Below are 14,129 nucleotides of genomic sequence, written 5' to 3'. Positions count from 1 at the left end.
TAAAGGTAAAGTAAAGGGATCCCTGATCATTAGGTCCGGTCGTGGCCGACTCTGGGGTTGCGGCGCTCATCTTGCTTTATTGGCCGAGGGAGCCGGCGTACATGTGGCCAGCATGACTAAGCTGCTTCTGGCGAACCAGAGCAGCGCACAGAAACGCCGTTTACCTTCCGGCTGGAGTGGTACCTATTTATCTACTTGCACTTTGATGTGCTTTCAAACTGCTAGGTTGGCAGGAGCAGGAACCGAGCAATGGGAGCTCACCCCGTCGCGGGGATTCAAACCAACGACCTTCTGATCGGCAAGTCCTAGGCTCTGTGGTTTACCCCACAGCGCCACCATAGTTAAGGCTAATTGCAGTTTAGAGTTCAGATGGCATATTAAACTGAAATCAGGCTATAACAGAAGTGGATGCTCCAAATCTTCTCTTTGTAGCTATGCCAGAGGAAGGGAGGGGAGGAGAGGAGTGCACAAGTCCAAGGCTGGGCTTGTTTTCATTATACTAAACCATAGTGTTATCACCATATCCAAAGGCAGCCACTGCATTACAGCAAGAGCAAAGAGCAAGCAGTCAACCAGAAACTATACGTTAGCTCCAAAATAAGGAACTTTCTGGCTACAGTGTCAGTCACACCTGACCTCAAACACTAGCAGATATACCAGGACTGTCTCGGCTTCTGTCTTGCATCCCTCATTAGCCCTGGGAGATATGGACTTGCATAGAATGTATGCCTATGCTGTTTGTCAGTTAATGTCTGTAAACAATGTAATCTACTGAGTATCATCTCAGAAATATCTGTTGTGTAGCAACCAGCATACTGATTGTGTCTGGCTTTGCAGTGCCATGTTATCTAGCTTCTGCAATTTTCCGTTTCTAAGATCTGTGACTTAGATTCTCTTGAGAAAGTGGGCAATGTTGAATGTGCACAGTAATGTGCTGATAGTCAGTGAGAGATCATGCTATAACCTTGATGTTCCAAAAACCATGGGTGGTTGTCAGCTAGTGTTTCACATTGCTAAGCATCCTTTCACATGCTTACTCCCTTCCTAAATTTTATCGGTGTTTCCAACTGTCTCATCACAGCCAAACTTCTTTGAAAAGATTGGAGAAAAGCTGTTATTGTGTAGCCCAAGCTTTTTATCCTGTGCTCTTATGTCTAGAAGTGAATTTATATCAAGGACATTCAAATGCCACCTTGCAGATACGGATCAGTTGGCTGGGCTCATATATTTTTGTAGCAAAGGAACAGATCCACCATTCTGTTGTTAGAAGGTAGGATACCTTGTGCCATCTTTTACTAATAGTCTTTCTGCATCGTCACATTATTTACTGCACTAATTACACATGTTCCAAGGATGAAGAGTTTGGATTCCTATGAAGGTTTGTGCATCTGGTTTTGGCGTCTTTGTGAAGTCAGTATTCATTATCCGTAAACCAGTAAATACTCTCATTGCTCACTGAGCCATCATTTTCTGAGGTCACATCCACACCATATATTTAAAGCACTCTTATGCCCCTTTAAAAGTCATGGCTTCCCCCAAAGAATCCTGGGAATTGTAGTTTGTTAACAGTGTTGAGAGTAGTTAGGAAGACCCCCACAGAGCTACAGTTTCCAGATTTCTTTGCAGGATGAAGTGACTTGCAGAATAGTTAAACGCTTCTGCAGCAATTTAGGTGCTGGAAGTATCTTAAGGTACTGAAAGTCAGACCTGAATTAGTTTCCTTATGGAAAACAAGTCTCTCATGAATTTGAATAAAAACGTAATTTCTTAAAGTTGAGCTTCAGAATAATGTTCAATTGTTTTTGTTTTAGGGGAAATGTTCAATGATTCCTAGCAATTTCTGTCATTCACTAGAGAGAAATGTTTTGAGAAAACATTTCATCATAAATTGTTCTTAATAGAGGTGTTATCAGCCTTTGGTTATGAATTCAGAGAGGTTTGTGTTAACTGTTGCTATGTTGCTATGAAATCATTTTGCTGATTTTTTTTTTGTTCAAATCATATTTTACAAAAATAGCCCGTGGCATTTCATTTCACAACAGTAGCCCAGTTAAATATAATTGACTTGTGAATCATGCTGTGTGAAAAGCAAAGTTGTCTCCAAATGGCCCTTTGGAAAACTTTACAAAATCACTAGCCTTAAAATAGAAATAGTTTTATAAATGTATAAATAGTAAATAGGTTTATAATTCTATAAAATCATGCTAATGATTGCTTTATTTAAATTTTCTTACAAATTTGACACTTCAGAATTCCAGCATTGGCACTGAGACTTTCAGACAATGTTTGGTTGGTAGCAGATTGTAAATAATGTTGGTTTTAACTGGATATTGTATTCAGGAATAGTTCCAGATAGCAATAAATAGATAATAAAAGGCAATGGAAATACTGTTTGACTGGAATACAGAGTATCATGCCTTGAGCGGCAATATAAAAGATGCCTGTGGCCAAATAACTTCAACCCCGCAAGAAGTGAGCAATCTTTCTTAAATTCATTGCCTGTAGTGCTTTAGTCTGTGTAGTGGAATGTATACAAAAACATGAAGACAATTAGTAAATGGTATATGTTCTACACATCTCATTAATGTCAATTTCTTCCACTAAGGAAGAGACTTTTATAGCCACCTGATAAGCCTCAGTATCTGTTTCCATAGATGCAAACAAATATTCTTAGCCAGGTGCAAAGGAGGAAGTTGTCTTATACTAAGTCGGATCATTGTTCCATCTAGCTCTATTGTCTGCATTGATTGATAGAGGCTCTCCTGGGTTTTAGGGAGCAGACTGTCCCAGCTCCGCCTGGTGAACCTGGGTCCTTTCGCATGCAAAACTTGTACTGAACTACTCGTTGACAGTTATATAGCACAAGTAATGTTGAAGGTCTGTATCACCAAATATATTATCTATAGTAGTACAGAATATAGTTTTGGCTCAGTAAGCTGAGTGCTAAGAAGGATACTCCATCGTACCTCTATGGCTGGATTCATGCATACACTCAACAGTATGGTGGCAACTTTCAGAAAGTCTTTTGGCTCTCTCCAGAGCTACTTACTGCTCTTGGTGTCCCCTTTTTGGTGGTTTGTGAGCACATAGTTAAAATGGTTGGAACCTTGCTATGAGCTGCTTCCGTTGCAACAAGGAGAAGTTTCTTAATCGCTGTATTCTACAACCATTGTGCTGTGAAATATGTGTGTGATTCAGATCTAATATTCAAATCCAGTGTGTTATTATGAATTGGGTATTTCTGTTGCTGGGATAGTGACTGCATGATCCCTCACCATGTTTTCCACACAACTCCTATTTGAAACATGTTAGGCTTACTGTGATTTATATCTTTGTTTCAATGCCTCTTCATCAGTAATGTTTGGATATTAGTGTAAATATCCCCATTAGTACTGCAGTATTCATGCATTGCAGAAGGTTGGACCAGATGACCCTCTGTGATTCAATGATTCTGGTACCTCCAGCACCTAAAGTTCTACATCAGTAGTAGCTGAGAATTCTGGCCCAGGGTGGTGCTTAAGATACTTCTTTATAATGACAGAGACATATCTGCTAGTCTGTTGGCATATTCCTAGATGATAATTTTGGAATGTTTCTCCTAGATGAATGTTACCCTTACGGGGGATTTGGGGGGTGACTGCTAACAAGGGGTGGAATTCATCATTGCACTATTACAGATGTTCCATTTGTGCAAACATTTCAGCTTGCCAGACAGAATGACTCCCCTCTTCTTATGCTGTGTGCTGTTCTGGGGGTTCTCCTGAACCCCACCCTTCAAATCATGTGAGGGGAAGCCCTGTGCCACAGACTGGCTGAATGCAGAGGAATGATGGGAGACACCAGCTGGAGAACCCCCCAGGGGAAGAGGGCTCACAGCCAGGGGACTGGTGTTGGGATGATGGTGAGTGGTCAGAGGGAGAGGAGGGAGCAGACTGGGAGGAGGAGGAGTCAGAAGCTGAAGAGGCAACAGTCATTAAAGTCTCATTCCACATTTTACCACAGAGTTCACTACAGTGCTAAGATCTTCTTTCTGTTGTGCTTGGTTTGGGAGAGTGCTCTGACAATTCTTCCTTTCTTAAAACTCACTGTCCCTCTGTCTTATATGTGATGTTGGTTGTGTAACTTTTACAACTTGTGAGAGCGTAATATATAAAAGTCTATAAAGAGAGAGAGGCTGTTATTCAGAAGAAATGCCACCTGCAGTATAGTGCTCACTCATGTATTAATGTTGACAATCATTGATAAACGCTGTGAATGTTCAAATGTAGAGAGATGTTGATAGTCACTGTTGGTGTTTGAAAATGGCCTAGAAGTGTGTGAATGGAGTATGAGTTTACGAAACTCATCTGTGCATGACATATGGCCAAATTTGGGACATTCACAGTACCTTACACACTTAAAGCTTCTTAGTCATAATACTTTTATATTGCCTGTTACCCTTCTATTATATATTTCTTCCCACAAGTGGTAAAGAAGAAGATTTGTCACCAATGCAGCTAGGAACATGCTAGCAGGGAAAGCAGTCAATCAATCAATCAATCAATCAATCAATGTTTATTACTGCAAACAGCCAGCATAGGAGGGAAAGCTTTCCATCAGAGGGACTTTGAGGAGGAAGATGAGGATGAGCAGGTCACCAAGGAGGTCTGGCAAAAATTACAAGAGGCCCAATGGAGTGAGTTCTGCCACTCTACAAGAAGAAATGACCCTGGCAGATGTCCTTTTAAGATAAAGACTGGTGCAATGGTGGACATGAAGAAATTGAAAGAATCGCAAGATCAGTGAAGAGGAGGTTATGTACTTAATTCGTTCCGGAGGTCTGTTCTTAACCTGAAACTGTTCTTAACCTGAAGAACCACTTTAGCTAATGGGGCCTCCCGCTGCTGCCGCACCACCGCCGCACAATTTCTGTTCTCATCCTGAAGCAAAGTTCTTAACCCGAGGTACGATTTCTGGGTTAGCAGAGTCTGTAACCTGAAGCATATGTAACCTGAAGCGTATGTAACCCGAGGTACCACTGTATGCTGATATGATGAACTCCATTGAAATAAAGCTGAAAAAAGGAAGGGGATTGTGGAAAATGAGGAACAGGAAGTAAAGCAGAAGAATGCAGAGCACAGTCTGTACAAGCTACCTGAGAGCACCCGGGTTTCTTTGGCCAAGAAGACAGAAGAGATGCTGTCCAATCAGATGCTGAGCGGCATATCATAGGTAGACCTCAGAATTGATGCCAAGATCAAAAACATCATCTTCACTGAGAAGGCCAAAGTGAGGTTGCTGGCTGAGCAGCAGAACAAGGAGAAAAATAGGAAAACTTCCTATGTCCCAACGAACATGCCTGTCAACTATGTCCAGCACAACATATTTTATCTTGAAGAGTGGAATTCACTGGTATGGAGAAACAAAGAGAAACCCAAAGCCAGTCAGTTGATGGTGGGAGATACTGAGAAACCAGAAGTTGTGAGATCCTCACCTAACTGCAAATACCCCCAAATGAGAAAGCAACTGATGACTATCTCTATGAGGAGTTCAAGACGATAAACTGGCAGTACTGAAGCTGGATTCCTGATCACAAAAAATCCTCTTCAGATGTTCAGAGCAAATGCACAGGGAAATTTGAGAAGGGGAAGTTTCACTTAGAATTGTCCTTGTAACCAGGAACTCTTTTTGTAAACCACTCAGAGGGGATTAAAAAATAAAATCAAGCTGTGTATAATTTTTATTAAATATTTCACAGCATTCACAGAGCAACTATGATTCAGATAAAAAGCTTAAGTCAAAGTACAGAGTATGGGAAACACACAAGATGAATTTGACCTAATAGGCATTACTGAAACCTGGTGGGATGAGACTTATGACTGGAATATAGAAATAGAGGGGTGCAACTTATTCCAAAGGAGTAGAACGAACAGGAAGGGAGCAGCATTATATGTAAATAATATGTACATTTGTGAAGGGATTCATGACCTGGAACATGGAAGGCAGATTGAGAGTATGTGGGTAAAAATGAATGGGGAGGAAAACAACAATGACTTTACCTCCAGGCCAGACTGAAGACTTGGAAGATGCCTTTCTTGAGCAGAATACCAAACACTCAAAAATGGTCATAATAGTCACATGAGACTTCAGTTATCCCCGATATCTGTTGGAAATCAAGCTCTGCCAAGAATGTAAGGTCCAGCAAGTTCCTCAATTGCCTCACTGACAATTTCATTTCCCAGAAGGTGGAAAAAGCAACAAGGAGATTATCTGTATTGGATCTGGTTCTCACCAACAGGAACAAACTGATTGACATAGTGGAAGTACTTGGAATGTGGGAGGAAGTGATCATGTCCCCTGGATTTCATGATACAGAGACAAGGGAAAGCTGAGTGTAGCCGGACATGCATTCTGTACTTTAAGAAGGCTGATTTCAAAAAGCTTGAGGAACTACTGGGCATGGAAGAAAAGGGAAATCACAAAGGAAGAGTATACACAAGTAGCCAACAGTTGCAGATCAGACAGATCAAAGCTCAGAATGAACTCAGGCTTACACAAGCCAACTTTAAACCATCGTTTATGAAGTTTTAGGTTTAGATGAACCAATAAACCACACTTAGTTAAAAACTGAACTGTCAAAGATGCTGATCTCCTCACCTCTGGGCCACAGGGGTAGAGGGCAGAGGCCAGGGCTCATGAATATAAAACTTAGCGTTTTCTCTCTTTATTCTGCCAGTAGAGTATTTGGCCATCACTTTGGAAGTTTTGCTTCTAGTTAATTGGAAACAAATCGCCACAATGTTAATATTTAGATAAATGTGTTAATTTAAAAATAAGCTGATGCCTTTATAATTGATTATCTTAAAGAAAGCAGATATCAAAGCCCACTCCTTTTAAACCAACCATTTCCCAAAACAATTTTCATTTTTTAGTCAGTATATGACAGCAAGTTCAATAATGTATTCCATGCTGTCAATTCCCTCAGTGAAGAGCAGCTTTCTCTCAGGCTGTCAGGGGGAAATGTCAGCGTCCTGAGAAGCTATAGCTAAGTACACGAGACAGAAAACTTTAATGTAGGCAAAAACAGAAACTTCAAAGTAGGCTTAAACTGGTTTACATGCAAGTTAAATCATTCTCTTCTGCAGGTAGTCCAGGAACACTGCAGAACCAGTTAGCATGACGATCTTCAGCATCCTATCTAGAAAATAAAATTTAAAAAATCTGTGGGAAACTCTCAGACCCAATAACTACCTATAACATTACTAGTTTAGATGCCTCAATATCTGGTGCAATGAAGATTAGCTGAGGAAGCAGGACTAACTCAAGCAGTCATCACTAGAAATATTACAGTAGATTTTCATGGTCATTACACAGGAAGATTGGTAATTAAATTGATTTAATTTTCAATTTTCCTCTGGAAGGGTAAATCGGTCTTGCATTAATTAATAGGTTAGGATATTCTTATTTTCAGCTGCCATCCCAAGTTAGGCAAATAAAGGGTAGCTTGGAATGATCAAAAGTACAGTTGGTTCTGAACCAATTGGTGTGGGGACTCTTGAGGCAAACAATGCAACTCTTATGAAATGAGAATCTTTTGTAGTCCATATGTAGGTAAACCAAGACCTTGACTAAGGCAAATATTATTACAATAATTGTTTCAAACATCATACAGAAAGTTACTCAGTATTTTACAGAGGACTCTGTAAAAATTACACAATAGTTCTGGGAACCAATGTTGGTGAGGCAAGCTCATCTTAAAAACCTCCATTTAAACTGATTATGAAACAGCTGAACTGCAATATATTAAGAGTTTCAATGCTATCGCTTGTGGAGTAAACCAAGGTGAAGATTCTTTTAGCACATTATATGTGTGAATGGGCCTACCAATGCAAATATGTCTGTGTCATAAAAATTGGTTTTGTGAATTACCACTGTTTATGTAATTATCACTGTTTGTACTTTTCTACCTTCCATTTCCCTTTAACTTTTTTTGGTCCCCCTTCCCCAGCCATGTGTATATATTTCTGCGACCCAGGATAAAATTTCATGCATCTTATAAAGTTGAGTGTAGTCGATGAAAGCTTTGGCGATAGTAAATTGCTTAGTCTTTAACGTGCCACAAAAGTCTTTGTAAATTTGGATGCTAATGCAACGGGGATGCGGGTGGCGCTGTGGTCTAAACCCCTGAGCCTCTTGGGCTTGCTGATCAGAAGGTCAGCGGTTTCGAATCCCCACGACGGGGTGAGCTCCCGTTACTTGGTCCCAGCTCCTGCCAACCTAGCAGTTCGAAAGCACACCAAAAAGTGCAAGTAGATAAATAGGTACCACCCTGGCAGGAAGGTAAACGGTGTTTCCGTGCGCTGCTCTGGTTCACCAGAAGCGGCTTAGTCATGCTGGCCACATGAACCGGAAAAACTGTCTGCGGACAAGCACCAGCTCCCTTGGCCTGTAAAGCGAGATGAGCGCTGCAACCCCAGAGTTGTCTGCAACTGAACTTAACTGTCAGGGGTCTTTTACCTTTACCTTTTAATGCAACACTAATACCAAACAGGTATGCTACAGTTTTGTTCTTTTCTGAGTCTGACCCAGCAATGAAGCTGTGCTGCAAACCACTAAGACCATGAAAAGGGAAGGGAAGAAGGAGAAATATGGGGAACGAGGAGGGATGGTACAATTATTGTCTCCACACAGCTTTCCACGTTCCTATAGTTCAGATTTTTCCCAACGTTTGGGACACATTTAGGGTTTTGAGGAAGTGCCATGGGTGCCAGTCACAACATGGCAGCCAAGGTGCGTGTGGCATAATACAAAATGACTGTCACATCTGAAATAGCACATCTGGTTTTCACTAGCAGAACTGCTTGGTTGAATCTGAACCTTTTGAATGTGCCATGGAAGTCATAGGTTATTTGCAGACACCCATGTAATTTATTAGCTTTGTTGAGTCCCTAGCTTAGAACTCTTGCTGTCACTTTCACATCTTCAACTGACTGCTCAAATCTACCTGTGGTCCTTCCATCTGTGGCCATTGCCCCACGATCCTTTCCTCCCTTTTGCCCTGTATAATTGATGCCACAGTAGCTTGTCGTCTTTCGACTTGCAATATCATGTCGCTGTTGCCCCTCAAAGATAATAAATTATGTCACCAGGCACAGAGGTATATTTAGAATAGCTTGCAATATTTTAATTTAAGGCAATATGGTTTCATACTCACATATAAAGAAAGAGATTGCCTAATATCATCAGCAATCAGCAGAGAATATGATTCTGAAACTTGGGAGTTAAATATTATAAGAGCAATTCAGAAGAATAAAATGATGCTAAGACCTGCTGCAAATTACATATCAGAGGATATGACAAAGCATTTCCACAAGATCCATGGCCTCATTTTTTTTCTATTTTTGTCTACTCAAAGCTGACATTTTCTTAGAAACCAAAATGTTTCAAGTCAGATCTTATGTACAAATAAACAAGTAGATGTTGACCTCATGCTGCCTATGACAGGAATGAAAATGGATTCAAAGGAGCAGTAATGAAACGAGAGAGCCTTGCCATTTATGTTAATGCCTCAAAAGTCCTTCATTCCTTAACATTTGAAATATACCAAGTGTGCTGCTTAATCCCTATGGTTAGCTAATGGCTTGCTTGAAAAATACTGTTGGAAAGAGAGTACATTTCCAGCAATGACATTCAACACAGTTTAACTACGTTAATGAACACACATTTGATTAAACATGTTGAAAGAGAATATTTAAATAGAATTCGGTACAAGGAAAGTGTAACTAGGGAAAGGCAGAGCATATTCTACACAGCCACAAAACATGTATCTGATGGCAAAAAAGGTTCTGATTTGAAGGAGACAAGAAACTGCTAGGAAAATGAATACAATTTTAGCACACAGTCATACTTTAGTGTCTACTTTGCTCTGATCTTCAAATTGGTATGAATCCACACCAACGAAACCTGTGCTTCTGGTGTCTTAATACAAATTTTGGACACTCAAGAGTGGTTCATACATCTAAACATTTTGGAACAGCCCATCAACTCATATAGCTCCAGGAGATACTTTTTCTTTTTCAGCCTATTCTCCCTCTGCAAAAGGAATTCGAATGGACCTATACATGGCTCATTGGCTGCTGAGCTAACTATGGAATTTGGATTATTTTAAGAGAGAATTGGACAAATTATTGGCGGATCTGGTCGTCAATGGCCATGATGGCCATGCACTGTCTCCAGTGCTGGAGGCACTATGCCTCTTAATATCAGTTTCTGAGGTTTACAAGTGAGGAGAGTGCTGGTGTGCTTATGTTCTGCTTGTGGGTTTCCCAGTGAACATCTGGAAGGCCTGTGAAAAGAGGATGCTGGACTAGATGGGCCTTTGGTCTGATCCAACAGGGCTCTGATTCTCATTCTTATTGTTATTAATTTGATTTATTTGCCTGCTCTTCAGCTTAGGATCCCAGGGCATGTCACAGTAATTTACGAATACAATATCCGAAACATTTAAAAAACAAATTGCACATATTGTTGTATGTTCTTACAGAGTATTGGGGGGTGACACAACTATTCTTTAGAATGAAGTGCAAGAGGTGGGGGTGGTGGTGGAGTGCACCAAATTTAGGCGTTGCACAGGGCAGTGATGAAATCTGAGACCCCAAGGTCTGTCACGGGTCAGCTGGAACCAGTCAAAATTAAGACTCCAGGAAAAGAATAAATAACCACTTCTTCCATCTCCCCATCAATTCAGATAAACAAAAAATGCTGGTACTTGGCCACAGAAGTAGCAGTGTAGCCCAGCTGTCCATTAACACCAGATCAGAAGTGGCAGGGCTGGCTGTTAGCTCTTGAGGGGACATTACTTTTTGCCCTTTAAAGCAGCTGCTGCATGATAGCTTCCTTAAAACCATGCGTGCTATTGGACCACATTCTTGTCCCTATGGCTTTGTAAGCCAAGAGTGAGGAATGAGCGGTCACAGTTTAGACTTGTAAGCCAAAAAAATAATAAAATAAAATAAAATGTATCTAAGCAAAAGGTTAGTTTTAGTCATCTAAATGGTCTATCAGTATCAGCTGCATTTTGCAAACTTGACTATCACTGCAACATCAAGGGAGCAAGAGAGGAAAATCCTTATTAGAGGCATTCCCTTCAAGGTTATTCTATAGAAAAACTGCTGAAGGGTATGTTCTTTATATACCGAGATAAACAAACCAATGTTAGGAATGTTTATACTGTACCTGTTGCCAAGAAGAGATGATTATTCTAGTATAGATAAAGCTTGAATTTCACACACACAAATCATTACAGATCTGGAATCTTATCTTTCCAGTCAATAATAAATCAGAGCTTTGCTGGGGGGGCTGTTAAAAGAACAGCAAAAAAGGGCAACCTTCTCCCTTGAGCTTTGCAGGTAAAAATTTAAGTGACCTAATAAAGCCTGCAACTGGCACAGTATCATTTATTTGGCTGCCCAGGAGCCTCCCTACAAGTGCTTTAAAATGCTGTAATTTTTCCTGTGGGAGTCTTGCCTCCATGGAAACATAATCCAGCTCGACTTCAAGCATTTTTCTCACTGCACAAGAACCCACCCACTTACCTGATTTTAATGGTGCCAGTTACTTTTGGAACAAATGTATTGTTGACTAATACACTTATTTGATCCAGAGGTTTTATTTGCTTTCCATGACTGTTTTTGAATCACATTTTCATATTTTTTGATCTGGCACAAGGGAATTTAATGAGGACCAAACGAAGATCAGCAATCAGATTGCATCCATCATCCTTTGACTGGTGTATTACTAAGCAGAGTAAATTGTAATGATGATATTACATCTAATAAAGAAGTGCAAGCCTGGCATTTGAGAAGATGGAAATACAGTTGTAAAGTGGACAATTAAAACTGTATGCACAGAGGACTCTTCTTCATGAATTCAGATGCCCTGTTTTTGAATGCATTGAGAAGAGCCAACCACAAATACACACTGAAGGTTTTTTTTAAGATAATACAATGAGTAAGCACATGTCAGAGGCAGTGCCACCTCCACACACACACACATGCACATTCCTTGGGCTGGGACCAGAGATCCCATGAGCGTGTTGTTCATAAGATCATCCCATTCACAGAAGGGCATGAGGTTATTTTTGCTGATTCCCCCTGTGGTCCCTTTACCCAACCCCAAATGTTCTTTAGAGATTTGGGGGCTCTTCAGAACAACATGGGAAATGGCATAGAGGCCATAGGGGGGAATTGGCAAAAATAGCTTCCATCCTCCATCCAGCAAGATTCTGCTTGATCAAACACACCTCCACAACTGAAGTAGCCTATGGATCCAAGCCATCTTATGCATGTTTAAAATGTCTGAGAATAGCCTGGGTCACAAATAAATTCTGGGCTTGGAACCGATCCAGATTCTACTACTATAAATCTTCATTCCTGACCACACAGCCCTCATGTGACATGTAACAACTCCCTCCCTATGTATATGTGTTGCTGAAAGCCAAAAAGCAACTGTGGCTTGGGAAGAGACTCAGAGTAGGTCTATTGGGTAAGTGAGAAACCCTTTGTGTTCCCATTGAAAGGCTCTGTGGGGCATGCATCATTGTGAGTGGTCAGTCTGTCATTTATGGTGTTTGATTCAACCCTTATATTAGAAGCATGCATCCTATGTTATTTGAACAGGATTGGTAAAGCATTCACTATAATAACATATGTACCGTATTTTTCGCCCCATAGGGCGCACTGGCCCATAGGACGCACCTAGTTTTTTTGGAGGGAAATAATAAAAAAAAAAAATTATTTCCCCCCCAGGCGCGGGGCTGGGGCGGGGGAAGCCCGAGCTTCCCCCAACTCCATCCCCCAGAACAGGCTGCTCTCCGCAAGCTGTGGAAGGGCTCCTGAGGCTTGCGCAGAGCTGCCCGAACCCGGGGCGCAACTGCTCAGCGTGCCCGGGCTTCGGGAAAGAGGCAGCTCTGCGCAAGCCGTGGGAGCCCCGTGGGAACTCCCGCGGGCTCCCAAGGCTTGCGGATAGCTTCCCGAAGCCTGGAGAGCGAGAGGGGTCGGTGCTCACCGACCCCTCTCGCTCTCCAGGCTTCAGTGAAAGCCTGCATTTGCCCCATAGGACGCACACACATTTCCCCTTCATTTTTGGAGGGGGGAAAGTGCGTCCTATAGGGGAAAAAATACAGTAGCTCGTATTGTACAGCTGAATTTTGTGTACATGTGCAGCAGTCAATCTCTCAGCATTCAACTCATATATGTTTGAATTGATATGAACGCTATGTGAGTTTGAGGTTGTAGTTGTCAATCGATGAGCTTTCCCTTAGATGTGCTTGTGCAAGGAAATCACGTTGACATCAGAAAAGGTTCACCACTCCAACTAGAATCTCCCTACCTCTCAAAGGGTGCTAGAACTTCTGTTGATCATATTTATATGTTCTTCTAATTTGCAATATGCTTCACTATCTTTAGTAGCCAAACGAGATCAATAGAGGCTTTTGTGCATGGAAAGTGCTTCCATGTGTACACCTAAAATGGAGACAGCCAATTTTTCATTTTAGCAGCAGGTATTTGCACCACATGGGGGGATGCTGCTTTTTTTGGTGGGAGACTTTTCAGGGGGTATGAGGAACAGCTGCCCAGAAGGGAAAATCAAGTGTGGCACTTTGGATCCCAGTCCTTGTGTCCATCTTCATAACAGCAGTCTTGCATGGCGGACCTCCAGCTCATTCCATTGTAGTCTGAGGACTACTTCACAGGTTCCATGTTTATATGTTGGTCTTTGAGGGTCCCAGATCAGAGTTCAATTTCTATCTGCTTAAATCACACCACCAAAATGAAGGCTGAAGGTTCAGTTGGGATCAGAGGTGGGGTGGGAAGTGTTAGATATGCAGATAATAAAATAAAATCCATGATTAGTGTGGAACATAGATTTTGATCAATTCTAAAATATTTGTGGTGGGTTTTTCTTCTTCTTGAAGGTCACATCCTACCCCTTGCTACATCATGAAAATTCACACTGATTTTATATTCTATCAGCCCTTTTCTCATTCTGCTTCCGCTGGCTGATCAATTGTAACTGCTGATTTCTCTTACAATCCTAGTAATTTGAATAAGGCTTGAATTTGAAGAGCTATTGAAATCTTCCATACATCT

At 41.2% G+C, this 14,129-nt stretch overlaps 1 protein-coding gene and 1 pseudogene across 2 annotated transcripts in view; both read left to right on the top strand.

Moving 5' to 3' along the window:
- RYR3 (ryanodine receptor 3) overlaps nucleotides 1-14,129 on the top strand; it is a 255,484-nt gene that overhangs the window by 6,644 nt on the left and 234,711 nt on the right. The gene's annotated exons all lie outside the window — the stretch shown is intronic.
- Nucleotides 3,830-5,555, top strand: LOC310678566 (splicing factor C9orf78-like; annotated as a pseudogene). The gene is made up of 2 exons: nucleotides 3,830-3,901; nucleotides 5,012-5,555. The product of its transcript is annotated as a splicing factor C9orf78-like (transcript).

The sequence above is a fragment of the Podarcis tiliguerta genome (assembly GCF_965153285.1).
Source record: "Podarcis tiliguerta genome assembly, chromosome: 1".
In the NCBI taxonomy this organism is placed as follows: Eukaryota; Metazoa; Chordata; class Lepidosauria; order Squamata; family Lacertidae; genus Podarcis; species Podarcis tiliguerta.
Note: the sequence above shows the minus strand (reverse complement) of the source record. Positions and strands in the feature narration are given on the sequence as shown.